The sequence below is a fragment of the Marmota marmota genome, unplaced genomic scaffold (assembly GCF_001458135.2).
Source record: "Marmota marmota marmota unplaced genomic scaffold, marMar, whole genome shotgun sequence".
Lineage (NCBI taxonomy): Eukaryota > Metazoa > Chordata > Mammalia > Rodentia > Sciuridae > Marmota > Marmota marmota.
The window spans coordinates 47,205,640-47,220,185 of NW_026000026.1; the positions used below are offsets into that span (position 1 = coordinate 47,205,640).

General features: G+C 41.3%; 1 long non-coding RNA gene across 1 annotated transcript in view; it reads right to left on the bottom strand.

The window, feature by feature from the left end:
- Nucleotides 1-14,546, bottom strand: part of LOC125619066 — a 34,552-nt gene that overhangs the window by 10,248 nt on the left and 9,758 nt on the right. The window lies entirely within an intron of this gene.

A 14,546-nucleotide genomic window follows, 5' to 3' on the forward strand; every position in this document is an offset into this window, starting at 1 on the left:
AGAAAGATGATATATATATATATGTGTGTGTGTGTGTGTGTGTGTGTGTGTGTGTATAATAGATTATGAAGGGAGAGAACTATACTATTAATGGTTTTGTCTCTGATGATTTGGGGATGAATTGTACTTTTTACATATTAAAAAGCAATATTAGCTCATTAGTTTGAGTGAGCATGAGTGAGGCCCTGGGTTTGATTCTCAGCACCATATAAAAACAAATAAAATGAAATCAACTTTAAATTCCAAAAAGAAAAAAAGCAACAAAACTATTTACATGGCAGGCTACAGAAGGAGAAAAGGATAGCACAAATTCCAAAATTAAAAATAAAAATAAAGAACTAATAATCAGAGGAAAATAAAATAATTTTTAAAGAATAATTGTTTAACCTTCTATAAAAAAATATTATTCTAGAAATACATATAGTATCTGTATTTTTTATCTACAAAAAAAATACTGCTGACCTCAGAAAAAAATGAACTATTGAAACGAATGAGTTACCATGGAAAAATTGAGAATGTTATAAAGATATGAATCTATTCCTTAGTTCCAGATAATTTCTATTAAATCTAATAAGACTTTGGAATTTAGGTAGCTAAATTCTAACACCATTTCAAAGTTTAGATAATTCTAACACCATTTTAAAGTTTTAGACCAATATAGTTGGAGGCATAGATCAGCAGCCAAGCACATATTTGGTACATACAAGTATGATTCAATCCCCACCACAAAAAAATAAATAAAATTGTAGATAAATAAAAGGGAAAATCTCCATAATTACTTTTATTTAGCATATAGATACACACTCCTGAGAAAAGACAAAAAGAAAACATGAAGTGTTCTTCCTTATGATTATTCATGGAAATATCATAAGTGAAATAGTAATAAACATGATTAGGGAATACATTAAGGAAACAAAAGCCCGCCACGGATGGCCTATTCTAGAAATGCAAGAATCGGCCACATCCTAAAACCAATTGCCATTCACATGACTTTCTGGACGTCTGGCTTCAGTTAGTTTCCTGGAGGCAGAGTCTGAGATGCGGTTTTTGAGGCAGAAAACTGATCCAGAAAAGGTGTCAGGAAGCAGGAATGGCAGGGGAAGAAAGGAGCAAACAGGAAGTTCCCTGGAGTCTGATGTTGTTGACATCATGGGGAGCAGAAGCACAGATTGCCACACACTGTCTGTTTCACTCGCAGGCCGGCGACTGACTTGCTATGACTTTTACAGCAATGAGGATATGTCTGCCCCCCCTCCAAGAGATCTCTAGGTAGGCCAAAAGGCCCCCATGGGTTGAGGGCTGTTTCTGGAGTAAGTAGCTTTGAGCCATCTGCAGCTCCAATTACAGCAGCTGGTAAATGAGGGCTCCCACCTTAAAAAGGGACCTGAGGTGGGAACTACAACAGCAGATTCTACTAAGTCAAGAAAGAGATAGATGCTTGATTAAATTTTAAATTAATACATAATTTATTAAAGATGCAAAACTTTAAAAACCCTATTTTCCTCCTTAAACTTTAATTTTGACTTATCAATTATTATTCAGTTAATAGTTTTTGTAAAATTTGTGTACATTCACACTAGACTTTCATTTCCTCTTTGGTTAATGTTTAGGTAGCTTCAGATGAACTGCTAAATTTCTTTCAACAGCAAATCCTTTTATAAGTTTGTTTCAATGATGTATTTCTGTGAAACAAACTACCCCAAAACTTGCCATAATAGACCCCTGTTATCCATGGGGGACACATTCCAAGATCCCCAGTGGATGCCTGAAACTAGAGACAGTACCAAACTCTATATATACTGGGGGGGTTTCTACATATAAATACCTATGATAAGGTATTTAGAAGTAATTAACAACAACTAATAATAAAATAGAACAATTATAACCATATGCTATAATAAAAGTTATCTAAAACTTCTGAATTATTTCTGGAATTTTCCATTTAATATTTTCAGACCACAGTTGACCACAAATAACTGAAACCATGGAATGCAAAACCTCAGATAAGGGGAGACTGCAGTAATGAATGGTTATTTCTACAATTCTGTGGGTTGGCCATCTGAGAGTTCTATTGCTGGTCTCCTCTGGGCTTATTTGTACAGTTGTATTGTTGACATCTTGACTGGGCTTGAGGGTACAAGATGGCCCCACTCACAAGTCTGGCAGGTAGTACTGGTTTGAGCTCTCACTTTCCCTCCATGTGGGCACTCCAGCAGGCTAGCTTGGGTTTCTACACTATATGGAGGTCTCAGTTTCCAAGACAGGGAGGCAGACACTTCAAGGTGACTGAGGTATAGGCTTCAGCCACTTTCTATTAGTCAAAGTCAGTTATGAGTCCAGCTCAGATTCACAGAAGTAAAGAAATTATCTTCATCTGTTGATAAAAGGAACAGCAATGTCACATTGCCAAAGGGAGGTCCTCACAGATAGTAGTCATTTATTTGGGGGACAAAAACATTTAAAAATCACATTAATTATATCTCTTTCACTTCTTAAACTACATTTTTAAGTGAAATATATATCACATGCCTGTTGAAGCATGCTATAAACCTCAGCAAAATTTCCTAAGCATTTGTGATAGGCAGAATAATGTTCTCCCCAAGGAGATCTATATCTTAATCCCAGAACCTGGGAATCGGTAGGTTAGGTGGAAAGGGGGAATGACGTGGCACAAGGAACAAAGTTTCCTGAACAAGTGACCATAAGATAAGGAGATTACCCTGAATTATCTAGGTGGGATCAATATGAATCACAAGAGTTCCGAAATGTGGAAGAAACAGCAGACATGAGATTGGAAGCAAACTCAGAGAGACGCTTTTTCACTGGCTTTGAAGATGGCACAGGGTCTACAGACAAGGAAACCAGAGCCGCTCTAGAAGCCAGAAAAGTCAGGGAAACAGATTGTTCCTAGAGCTTCCAGAGGGAGAGATGTCCTGTCAACACCTTGACTTTAGCCCAAGGCGGCCCACATTGGCCTCCTGAACAACAAAAGTGGAAGATAACACATTTCGGTTGTATTAAGCCACTAAGTTTGTGATAATTTGTAATGGTGGCCATCAAAAACTAATATAGTCCTTAAGCAGTCCTTTTAAATCTAATAAATCAAACTCAGAACTATAGAAAATCAATGGCCTTCTTAAGTTTTGTGATACTGATTTATCATCTTTATAATGTTCCTACAAATATTTATCAACTTAAAAGCCATAAGTCTGAAATCAATTTCACATTTCACATTTAAACCACAGCCTGCTGTGTCAAGTAGGCCACATTTCATTTTACAAGACCAAAAAGAAAACCCTAAGATTGTCCTAATGGTAAGGAAACATTTTCTTAAATTCAGTCTCCCCCATTCCCCCAGGAACCCCTGCCTGGAAGTCCTGGCCAGCTCTGCCTTGATTCCCTCTGGTGCACAGGACTCTGCTATTCACTTCTCACTCGTTTATGTGGCTGATATTACCAGCTCCCATCTACGCTGCAAGAACCCAGAAGTCAAGAATCCTGATTTACACCCTTCCATTCCTTTCAGCATTCTGTCTGAAAGCAATGTCTTTCATTCTGTCTGAAAGCAATGTAGGCTTGATAGCTGCTTGCAGGTTGATCAGTCATTTGTAAGGAATTATCAATGATCTCAGTTACCAGTATAGTTATTTACAAATGTCAGATTATTCTCTAAATACTACTTTGTGGTTTTACAAAGGAAAACCTGAGGCAATATTGTGGGCCCTGATGCTCACTTCCCTCCCTCCCTCATGAAATCACAATTGTTTGGGGGTTCTATACTCCCTTCACCTGGGGAGGAAGATCCCACCCAGCTCCAGGGCTGGTCCAATGATCCAAGTTCAGTCTTGAGAATTCCACCTCCTCTTTACCACTGAATATCTCATGCATCTAAACCATGGCCAATTAATGCACAGCATCTCCCATGTGGTTGGTCTAAGTGGGCCATGACTTAATTTGGCCAATTCATCTGAAAGAAGAGTTCAGTATTCCATGGCTGGGAGACAAATCCTCTTTCCTACTGGCTATGAAAAAGAAAGTCTTAGGTCTTATTGTGGCTGGTGGCCATCTTCTGACAAAGAGGGGAACTGGACCGAGAGCAAATCCAACAAAGAAGGGAGAGATAGGCAGGATTCACATAGATGTGAAGACCAGTCCTAACCCCACCTCACTGGGCCATCTTACACTTGAACTCCTCTGGTGTGAACAAAAAGAGGTTAGGAAATTTCCCTCTTTCACAAAAGAAATAAGGGCATGTATGACTCTATGAAGGACCTCTCAAGGCCCTCATCCTGATCTAGGACACGGGTCTTCAGAACCTAATCTCCTGCATTCTCCCCTCCCATAAATTGCCTTAGACTTTTGAGATGAATGCCACTGTATTTTAACTTGTGTCCTCTCAAGTGGCCAGTGTGCTAATAAAATAGTCAGGAATTGTCATTTACCTTATATTGGTAAAAATTCTAAACACTTCCCAAAGGGCAAGACCCTCGTTGCCATTGGGAAGAACAGATACCACAGGTTGGAGGAATGCAAAGAATATAAGAATAGTCCTGCTGTCCTTTTCACTTGAAGAAAAAGGACGCTTTGTCCAAGTCTTAAAATCTATTTTAAAGAACTCTACCCTTTCACAACTGGCCCCACATTTAGCAAAAAGCAGGAAGACTAAGTCTCACTCATGATCTCAGACAATGTCATCACCTCAGTTTTTCGTCAGAGGACTGACTTTACTAAGTGCTCATGGGGATCACAGTGTTCTTGATTTCCCCTCGCCAGGACAAGGCTTGTATCAGAGGAAGCCACAAAGAAATGAGTTAATGCTGATATCAGATATTCATAAAGGCAATATCTCCCTGTTCTGGGACCCCAAATGCTCTGTGCCTCCTCTGTAGCTGAACAGGTGTTCAGGAAATGCCTCACAGGCCCTAACAGACCATAGCAGATGCCCAGATCATGCTGAAATATAGGGGCTCATCCATCCCAAATGACCAGTACTGTCAGCTGCAGTAACACCAACTTCACCATCCAGGCAGTGTGCCTGCTGCCCCAAGTCATGCTCAACACTCTCCACGCTGAACTGGAGTGCCTACTCTTCATTGTTCTCAGTTGACCCCAGATCCCATTTCCAACTCCACCTGCAACTACAGAGGCCAAAATCACCTGATGTGTCTCCCCCAACTATCTTGCAACTATAGATAGCCAGCAAACAGGAAGGGAATTCTTCTGGGTGGTCCTCAATACATGTTTGTCAAATGAATGACCTTGTGGGCATATTACCCTAGCCTCTCTGCCTGGGCACTCATCCATGCTGCTTAGGGTTGGAAGTCTTCCAAGCTCACATCAAATGTATCTCCTGGTCCCCATGTGTCCCTTGTACATACTTACCCTCCTAAAAGCCCTTCAGGACTCAGAGTCTCTGCATTGCCCACTCTCAGATGTGCTATAGGGACATTGCACAAGCTGTATCTAAACCTGCTCATCTTCCATTGTTCCTACTCCATCTCCCAGAGCTTTGACAAGGCACATACCCTGTTCAACACTTGGACAGTGAGTAGGTGGTGAGTGACACAAATGCACACACCATAACATGGTAAATCTGACAACTCCCTCCACCAGGGATCTTTCAGTTTTTTCAATCTGCCTAAATAGCAAAGTCAAGTGGAGTTTCAATTTTCAAAAATGAAGATCAGAAAAATAACTTTAACTGAGTGGTCTTGACCTGTTTCAGTAACTCTCCAGGGGAACAGATGATGGTAGCTGTTTGGAGACAAGGCTTTAAAAGAGGTAATTAAATTAAAATGGGGTGTAAGTGTGGGGCCCAAGCCCATAGTACTGGTATCTTTATAAAAAGAGATTAAGATACAGACTCATACAGACCGACATAGGAAGACCATGGGAAGTCATGGGAAGACCATGTGAATTCATAGGAAGAACATGCCATCTTTAAGCAGAGAAGATAGGCCTCAGGAGAAACCAACAGTGTGGGCACCTTGATTTTGAACTTCTAGCCTCCAGAATCATAAGGAAATAATTTTCTGTAGTTTAAGCCATCCAGTTCAGTACTTTGTTGTGGCAACCTGGATTAACAAAGGCAGCTCCCTATAGCCCCTGCCATCTAGAGAGGGATGGAAGGAGGAGCTAGGGAGGAGATCTGGGGGTTAAGGCCACCTATAGTGGGCATATCAATCTAAGAAGACTTTATACAGTGCTGTCTTGAACTGGGCTTTCATGACTAGATGGCAGCATTGCCCTTCCTCCAATATCCTGCAAGTTATGACTTGAGTGAATCACTCATGCAAAAAAAAAAAAAAAAATGGTAGTGCCTAAATCTAAGATGACTCCCAACCAAAAGAATATGTTTTATAGACCTAAAAGGCACTACATAATCCCTTTTAAGAACAAGGAAGAAACTAGGAGGGAAGGAGGATGAAGAAAGGCCAAGGAGGAGGGGAATGGGAAACATTCTCCCTTGCTGTACCCTGCCAAGCCATGGAGAAATGGAAGTCCAGTCACTTTAAATTGAGAGACAAAACATGGTAGAAGAACTAGATGCCCACTGAGGCATTAGGAGGCCTATATCTCTCCTTACTTCCCTCAGAAAAAAAAATCCACTAAAGCAAGAGTCCCACACAGACATCTGACTCACGCTGGGTCATAGCAAGGATCCAGTACCACCAAGCCCCAAGCCAGCCTGTGAGGTGCTCAGCAATCTCTTTTCTCTGGTCTCCACAAGATGGTGAAATGAGCTACTTACTCAACTGCACACTGATGGGCTAAATACGCGTGGGGCCCACCATTGAGACTGACTTCCTGGTTGCACAACCTCTAAGCAAGACAATAGCTTTGCCTTGATAGATGAGGCCAAAGTTGAACTTACCCCCCTCCCCCTAAAAAAAAAAGCAGCTAAAGGTGACTCAGGGCTTGCTGGGAAGAGCCACCATCCTGCCCATGTGGGTGCTGAGGTGTCACACACAACTGTCTTGTGTCTAATCAGCTCAGAGCTCACCAAAGCCTGTCTTCTCCCCATTGGTATCAGGGACCTCTGGAGTATCCCAGAAATTCAGTATCCCAGTGTCATTCAGTCACAGATTGCATCCCTTTGCTGCAAGAGGCTCTGTACTAAAGTCAGCGTTGGGGAGGGGAGTGTCTTGACCATGGAACTGAACTGCCTAGAACAATTGCATGGTCCTCTTAATCCCCTGGGAAGAGCAGAGCACACATCTCCCAGCCTTAGGCTGCAATTCCTTGGTGGAAACTTTCATGCTTCAGTTTCCCTCTTGTGAAATGGTGATAATAACAGATGATACAATAACAGCACCTCGTGGCGTTTTGTGTAGATTGAATAAGATAATACATAGAAAATCCTTAGACCAGTGCTAGGTTATATAATAAATCATTATAGTACTGGTATCTTTATAAAAAGAGATTAAGATACAGACTCACACAGACCGACATAGGAAGACCATGGGAAGTCATGGGAAGACCATGTGAATTCATAGGAAGAACGTGCCATCTTTAAGCAGAGAAGATGTTATTGTATCATCTGTTATTATCACCATTTCACAAGAGGGAAAACTGATTGTTTGATTAGCTATTATCATTCAAAATAAATGCATATTTCTCCAAAGAAAGAAGGAAGAAATGAAGAAAGGAAGAAGGAAAGATGGAAGGGAGGGAGGGAGGGAGAAAAAGAGGCAGTGCTTTAATAAATCAATAAAACCACAGATGCCATATAATGATAAGAAGTTTGATGAGGAATACTTGGTGAACATATCTAGTTTTTTAAGGTTGAAAACACAGAAGGCAAGTCACTTCCTGTGACTAGGAATAGGCCGTCCTACCCTGGAACCCAACATCCTATCTCTGGGAGTCTGGACCATAAACTTAACATTCAGAGATGGGACCATATCCTGGCCACCATGGCTGCCTAGATGAGAGGTCCCAGAACTGCCTACTCAACTTTTTCTCAAATTCCTTCTCTCCCATAAGTTCCCTTTCTGTTTTAACTGCCTTGTGCGGGTATTTTTTTTTTTTTCATTGAAACAAAGAATAACCTGATGTGAATCCTTAACATTCCTTTATATTTTTAAGTGCTTTCTCCTTCCACTTGCATCAGTGGATGTGCAACAGAAATGTGGTAGTAATCCACAGGCTGGGAGCCAAGTTCACACTTTAGCAAAATCGTCCCTTCTCCAGATGCCCCTTTCTCCATCTTCAGAATCAAAAGGTGGCTTTCAGCCCCGCTCTTACAGGGTGGATTATAAGACTGAAACCAAGTTTTCTCAACAGCAAACAATTGTCCTATGGGAGACTAGAACATGGAGAATGTTTTTACCAGCATGCCAGCCTCAAAAATAGCATTTAGATGATATAATTAACACTAAAAAAATAAAATAATGAGGTCCAGTCATTTTTCCAGATATTTTCCCACTCAGCAAGAATCCAGGATGCACTTTCCAAGCCCCTTTCCTCTGAAATGTGTATATTTTTGAAGGAAATGCAGCCCACTTTTTGCTTATTCATGATTCACACAAAATTCTCTTAGGGAATATTTACTTGAGGTCCAAAAGAACCTTCATTTGTTTATGTTTTTAAAGAAACTCCCAGAACTTAAAAACAGGAAGTCCTAGTTGGCCCAGTAGATATGGATTTGTGTTCTACATGTTTTGGGTGGTTCAGGAATTCAGCACCCGTGGTGAGATAAGAAGGGCTTTTCCAATTCACAGAGGTGTGTTGACCACCTTGGACCTGGGAGACAAGCTCTGAATTTATTCAAGTTAGGGACAGCTCCATGAGAGCAGCAGTCTGTGCTTGCGATGACAGTTAACTGCAGGAGGGTAAGGAAGGGCCAAAGCTTTCTTAAAATATCAGTGTTGACCCAGTGTCCCTACCAAGGTTTTTCCTGCAATTCCTATATCCCCTCCCCTGAGCTTGAGTAGGAAGGGATAGGACATTTGGGGATCAGCTCTTACAAGACTAGGGAAATGTTTCATTACAGCAAAGCAGGAGATTACTCTATGCTGGCAGGATGTCCTGTCCCACTGCCAAGTAAAATGTGCAGACCAGAAGAGGTAACAAGATGGCCATGTGGGACTCGTGGGAAGGGAGGGGCAATTAGAGGCAGCTAGTTTGATCTTCTACTTCTGCCATCTTCTAGCATAAGATCCTAAACCTTTCAAAGTTCAGTTCCATTATCTGTAAAATGGGAATAATTCATCTTTCTTATAAAGAGATAAGAATCAGAAACATACATCTAAGAAACCAAGCTCAATACCTGGTGATCCATAAATGGGTATCTTTGGCAGAGGAAAAGTCTGAAAGCAACTTCCTTGTCAATGTGACAATGGTAGCCATAACTTCTGTGGTGGTCTGAATGTTTATATTCCCTCAAAATCATATGTTAAAACCTACTCTCCAAAATGATGGTATTTGGAGGTGGGACATTTGGGAACCCATTAGGTTATGAAGGCGGGGTGCTTGTGTTTGGGATTAGTGCCTGCTATGGTTTGAATATAGTGCGTCCTTCTGAAACTCATGTTGAAATTTGTTTGGCATTGTGGCAGTGTTAGGAGGTGGGGGCCTTTCAGAGGTAACTAGATCACTAAGAGGGATTAATGTCTTCCTCAAAGGACTAGGTTAATTCTCAGAGTACTGGAGTAGTCCTCTGACACGGCTGCCCCTTATATCTGTGCCTCTTCTACACATGCCCTTTTCCCCTCCCAATTTCCAATATGTTATAGAGCAACATGAACCATCACCAGTAGCCAGGCTGATGCTTGCACCATGCTCTTGAATTTCTCACCCTTTAGAAACATGAGTCAAAAAATAAACTTCTATTCTTAATAAGCTATCCAATTTAAGTATACTAAATGGAACAGAAAATGGACTAAGACAATGCCCTTATAAAAGAGACTTCAGAGATACTCTTTACCTTTTCCACCATGTAAGGAAATGCTGACTATAAACCGGAAAGTGGGCCTTCACCAGACACCAAATCTGCCAGCACCTTGATCTTAAAATTTCCAGCCTTCAGAACTGTGAGGAATAAATTTCTGTTGTTTATAAGCCAGTCTATGACATTTTGTTAGAGCAGCCCACAAGGACTAAGACATCTGCCCTGAGAGTGTTATGGAGTTTCTGGGTTAGTTTTCAGAAGATACTAGTGTGTAGGTGGGGCTCTGGCCATAAAGACAGCCCAAGTTATGTTCCTATAAGCCCTAAGCTTGTCTCAGTGTTCTCCAAGTTGGATGCATGATCCCAAGATGGTACAAGACAATCAATCCAACAAGGTATGGGAAGGATATGCAAACTGTTTTCTATGTTCATTTCACTGGAATATAATAAAGACTGTTTTCTGATACTGGGTGTAAGCATGAGCTCTCTCCAGTCCAGTGTTGCAGTTTTGGAAGTCCATACACTATCCTGAGGCAAGAGGGGGAATTCCCCAGCAACTACAGGAAACCCTGAGACCCCTATCTACAACTTGCATGCACCTGGGTGCATGAATCGACTTACATAAAAGAATCTTTGCATCACTCTGCTAGTGACTCCGTATATATCTGATGTACTCAGGCCACTAGGTGGATGGTTATATTTTACAAAAATATGGCTACTTCTTTGGTTGATCTGTTTCCTGTAAACAAGGGCTAGTCATGATATGTAACCCAGCAGAATTTCTAAAACTGCTATCTCAAGATAAAGGTAACTTTTAGTATTGCATGAGAAAGGAACAACTTTTCAAAGAAACTCACCCTAAATAGAAATTGAAAATTCATTTTGGGGGCTTTTATAAACCTTATGCAATTTTGTCACCAATAAAAATATGTCATGTATTTAAAGAAAAAAACCTATGTTCATATACTGAAGAAACTTGCAAACAGAATATTCTAACCTGTTTTAAATGCTCCCAGAGTGCTTTGGTGTATATTGAAGGTGTTTGTTTTTAAATATTTTTTAATGTATATTTTTTTAGTTGTTGATAAACCTTTATTTTTATTTGTTTATATGTATGCAGTGCTGAGAATAAAACCCTATTGCCTCACACGTGCCAGGCAAGTGCACTACTGCTGAGCCATGGCCCCAGCTCTGTTTTTAAATATTTGTTTAAATATATAAGATGTGAGAAAAAGTGACATCAAAAACAGTTGAAAGTTTAATAGGCACTATTTTTTTTTTTTTTTTGCAGGGCTGGGAATGGAACCAGGGCCTCTGGCATGATAGACAAGTGCTCTGCCACTGAGTTATATCACTAGTCCCTAATAGTTTCAATTAAATAGTGTAAATTAATTGTTGCATTTAGTCCCTAAATACTTCAACTCAATACTGCATTGTTGGTGAATGGGACCAAAAACATGGGTGTTGATTTAGAAAGTATGGCCAACATGCTCCCCTTGGGTCCCTTGGGAGCCTCTTGTGTCAGATGGGGTCCTCTCCAGCCAAGGAAGCCTTTAAATTTAGATCCCAAACTTGGTAGCTCAAACTGCTACAGGTGTGGACCAAGATTTACAAAACCAATGAAGTAAGGTCAACCATATTACTAATACTCTAATACTATTTTAGTAAAGGAAAAAGATTGCATCTGTAATTAAACCAATTTAAATATTATTTATTTCAACTCTTTTATTTTTCTTTAATAGTTTGATGTATATTCTATTATCAGAATATCATACTTCAGTGTCATGAGTATAGAATACGTACAGATGGTTCTCAACCTACAGGATGGTTACATACCAATAAACCCGGCAGAAGTTGAAATATTGAGCTGGGCGTGGTGGTGTACACCTGTAATCCCAGCAACTCAGGAGGCTGAGGCAGGACTGTAAATTCAAGACCAGCCTCAACACTTAATTTAAGGATGATTTAAGGATGATTCAAAGTGTAGAGGAGGCTGTGGGTAGGTTACATATGAGTCCTATTTTATATAAGGGACTTGAGCATCCATAGATTACATAGCCAAGCGGGATCCTAGAACTAATCCCTGGAGACAGCAAAGGACAACAGTAAAACAAATGTTCCACTTAGTAAAACATGTGAGGTCCACTTAGGCATCCTCAGATGAGTAGATGAGTGAACTAGCAAATGACTGAGGGTGAATAGATGCCCAGGCTCCCTGTCCCACTGTGGGACAGCTCTAGAGTGGGTGTTGTCTAGCTCTGTTCATAAACACCCCATCCTAGGTTGTCTGTTCCTCCCCATCACACTCCCCCAGCCCCCACCTCCCAAAGGCCATGCATGGGTCTATTTCAGAATGACCAAATAGACACATGCCACCAGGTTCCAGGGACACAGTCTTCCAACCCATGGTGCACCATGGTGTGGTCTGTGCAGACTGGGTGCTTGCTTGTTCTCCTAAAAACTGAAGAATGTGCTGTGTTATATTACAGTTCTTTGCATCATATTTTTTGGAAGCATGTGTTTCAGAGCTGGGAGAGTGAGATTTCCATTGGCTCAAGGCCAGGTACCATTTCAGAATTATCCACCTGTGTTCCCTGCATCCAAGCCACCAGTTCCAGAATGTGCTGGGCAGGAAGGACTTGTCTGACCCCCTCAGGAAATGTCTCCACCTTATCCAGGAGATGGAACTTCCTGCCACCCAACCCTACAGACTGTGGCACCAATGTGTTTTCAATACAACAGTATTGCCATAGAACAGCCCTCACACCAAAGGAAGGAAGGATTTGGGCATGCTATTAAGATTTCTGATCCAAGACATTGGCCTATTCATACCCTGGACCACCTGGGACTGCCCAAACACCCTTCCTGGTTCAACTTCCAGACTAGGTATCTTCTCCTTTCCTGTAAATAAAGAAGGTCTTGGGGGCTGGGGATGTGGCTCAAGTGGTAGCGCACTTGCCTGGCATGCGTGCGGCCCGGGTTCGATCCTCAGCACCACATACAAACAAAGATGTTGTGTCCGCTGAAAACTAAAAAATAAATATTAAAAAAAATTCTCTCTCACTCTCTCTCTCTGTCTTTCACTCTCTCTTAAAAAAAAATTAAAAAAAAAAAAGAAGGTCTTGGGAATTTAGGGTGAGATACCAATCATGCCAACCTGTTCTGACCAGCACTTCCTGCCTCTGCCATCTTTCCCACTTTGTCCTTCCTGTTACATGCCAGTCAGCCCAGATGTTGACCAATTCTGACTCCAGTATCTCCTTCAAAGCTTCTACTACATCCCTTTCACCACAATCTTCCTTCAAGTTTCATGGCCAACCTCTCCACTTGGACTCCCTGCCTCGCTACGCCTACTCCCAATCAGCCCAGTCCTCTACAACTACAAGATCCTCCTAAAACTCCTGTCTAATGGACCAGCTGTGGAACTTGCTCAGGTGCTCAGAGTCCCCACTGGGATCCACAGAACAGAGATTCAGCATGGCATGGTGCACAGGGCTCCATTAGCCTGCCCAGTATCCTCTGGCCATATCTCTTTTCTCCTCCTATCCAGCCCCATTGGATTCCTGGCATCCACCAAACACATCTTCATTACAAAAAGTTGTATAAAACATGCCTGCCTGAAGCTCCTTAGGTCTTTTAGAGAGGAAGCAATGAGATGATCCTCAAAAAAAATGTCCACATACTCTTCAATAATTAAAAGTATGGAAGCTAATGCACCTCCCCTTGAGCGAACTGTACTTAGAGACTCAACTTGGAACACAGAACATGGCAGAAGAGATGACGTGTCAGCTCAGAGACTATGACTTCCACCTCAGGCACTCCTTCTCCTCCTCTTCCTCTCTTTCCTCTCACCATCGCCTTTCTCTTTATCTCACTGGGGGAAAACAGCTGCCATGTCTTATGAACACCCCTAAAAAGAGTCTCCATTCATGTAAAGAGGAACCAGAACCTTCTCCCATGACCACCTAAATAAGCTTGAAAGTGGATCCCCCCAGGGTCTTTGGATGGTTTCAGCCCAGGCTTACAGTGTGAGCCCAGCCTCATCTAAGACCCTGATCTAGGACCATCCAACCATGCTGCTTCCAAATTCCTGACACTCATAAACTGTTATAAGATAATAAATGTTGGTTGGCTTAAGCTAGTAAGTTTTGGGGGGATTTGTTACACAACATTAGAAAACTAATTTATTTGTCTCACATTTACTGTTGATGAAGGACCAGGCTCTATAAGGCCAGGTGATAACTTGTTGAATGTTGATAACTTAAAAAAGGTTTCTGCTAGTAGAGCTGATAAACTCAAAGATAGGTTTTTATTGACCTATATTATCCAGTTTTATAGCTGATTTTATCATCTTGTGCCATCATTCTGTTATCCGCTATCTATTTTTCACATCTTTGAAACCAGTGTTATCGGCTTGGTTCCCTCATGAATGAGCTAAACAAATATTTGACACTAAAATATTTGAGCAAGAATCATGCCCTTCTAACTTTTTACAATTACCCTTCACATCCTGTACTTTTCACTTTTATAGTGCAGCACCTGCAGACAGAACACCCTTCCTGGTTTCAATCTTACTTACCATACAAAATCCACTCTGTTCCTATCTAGGGAGGCCTTCCCTGACTCCTCAAAGAAACCGCCTTTCCTTCCCCATG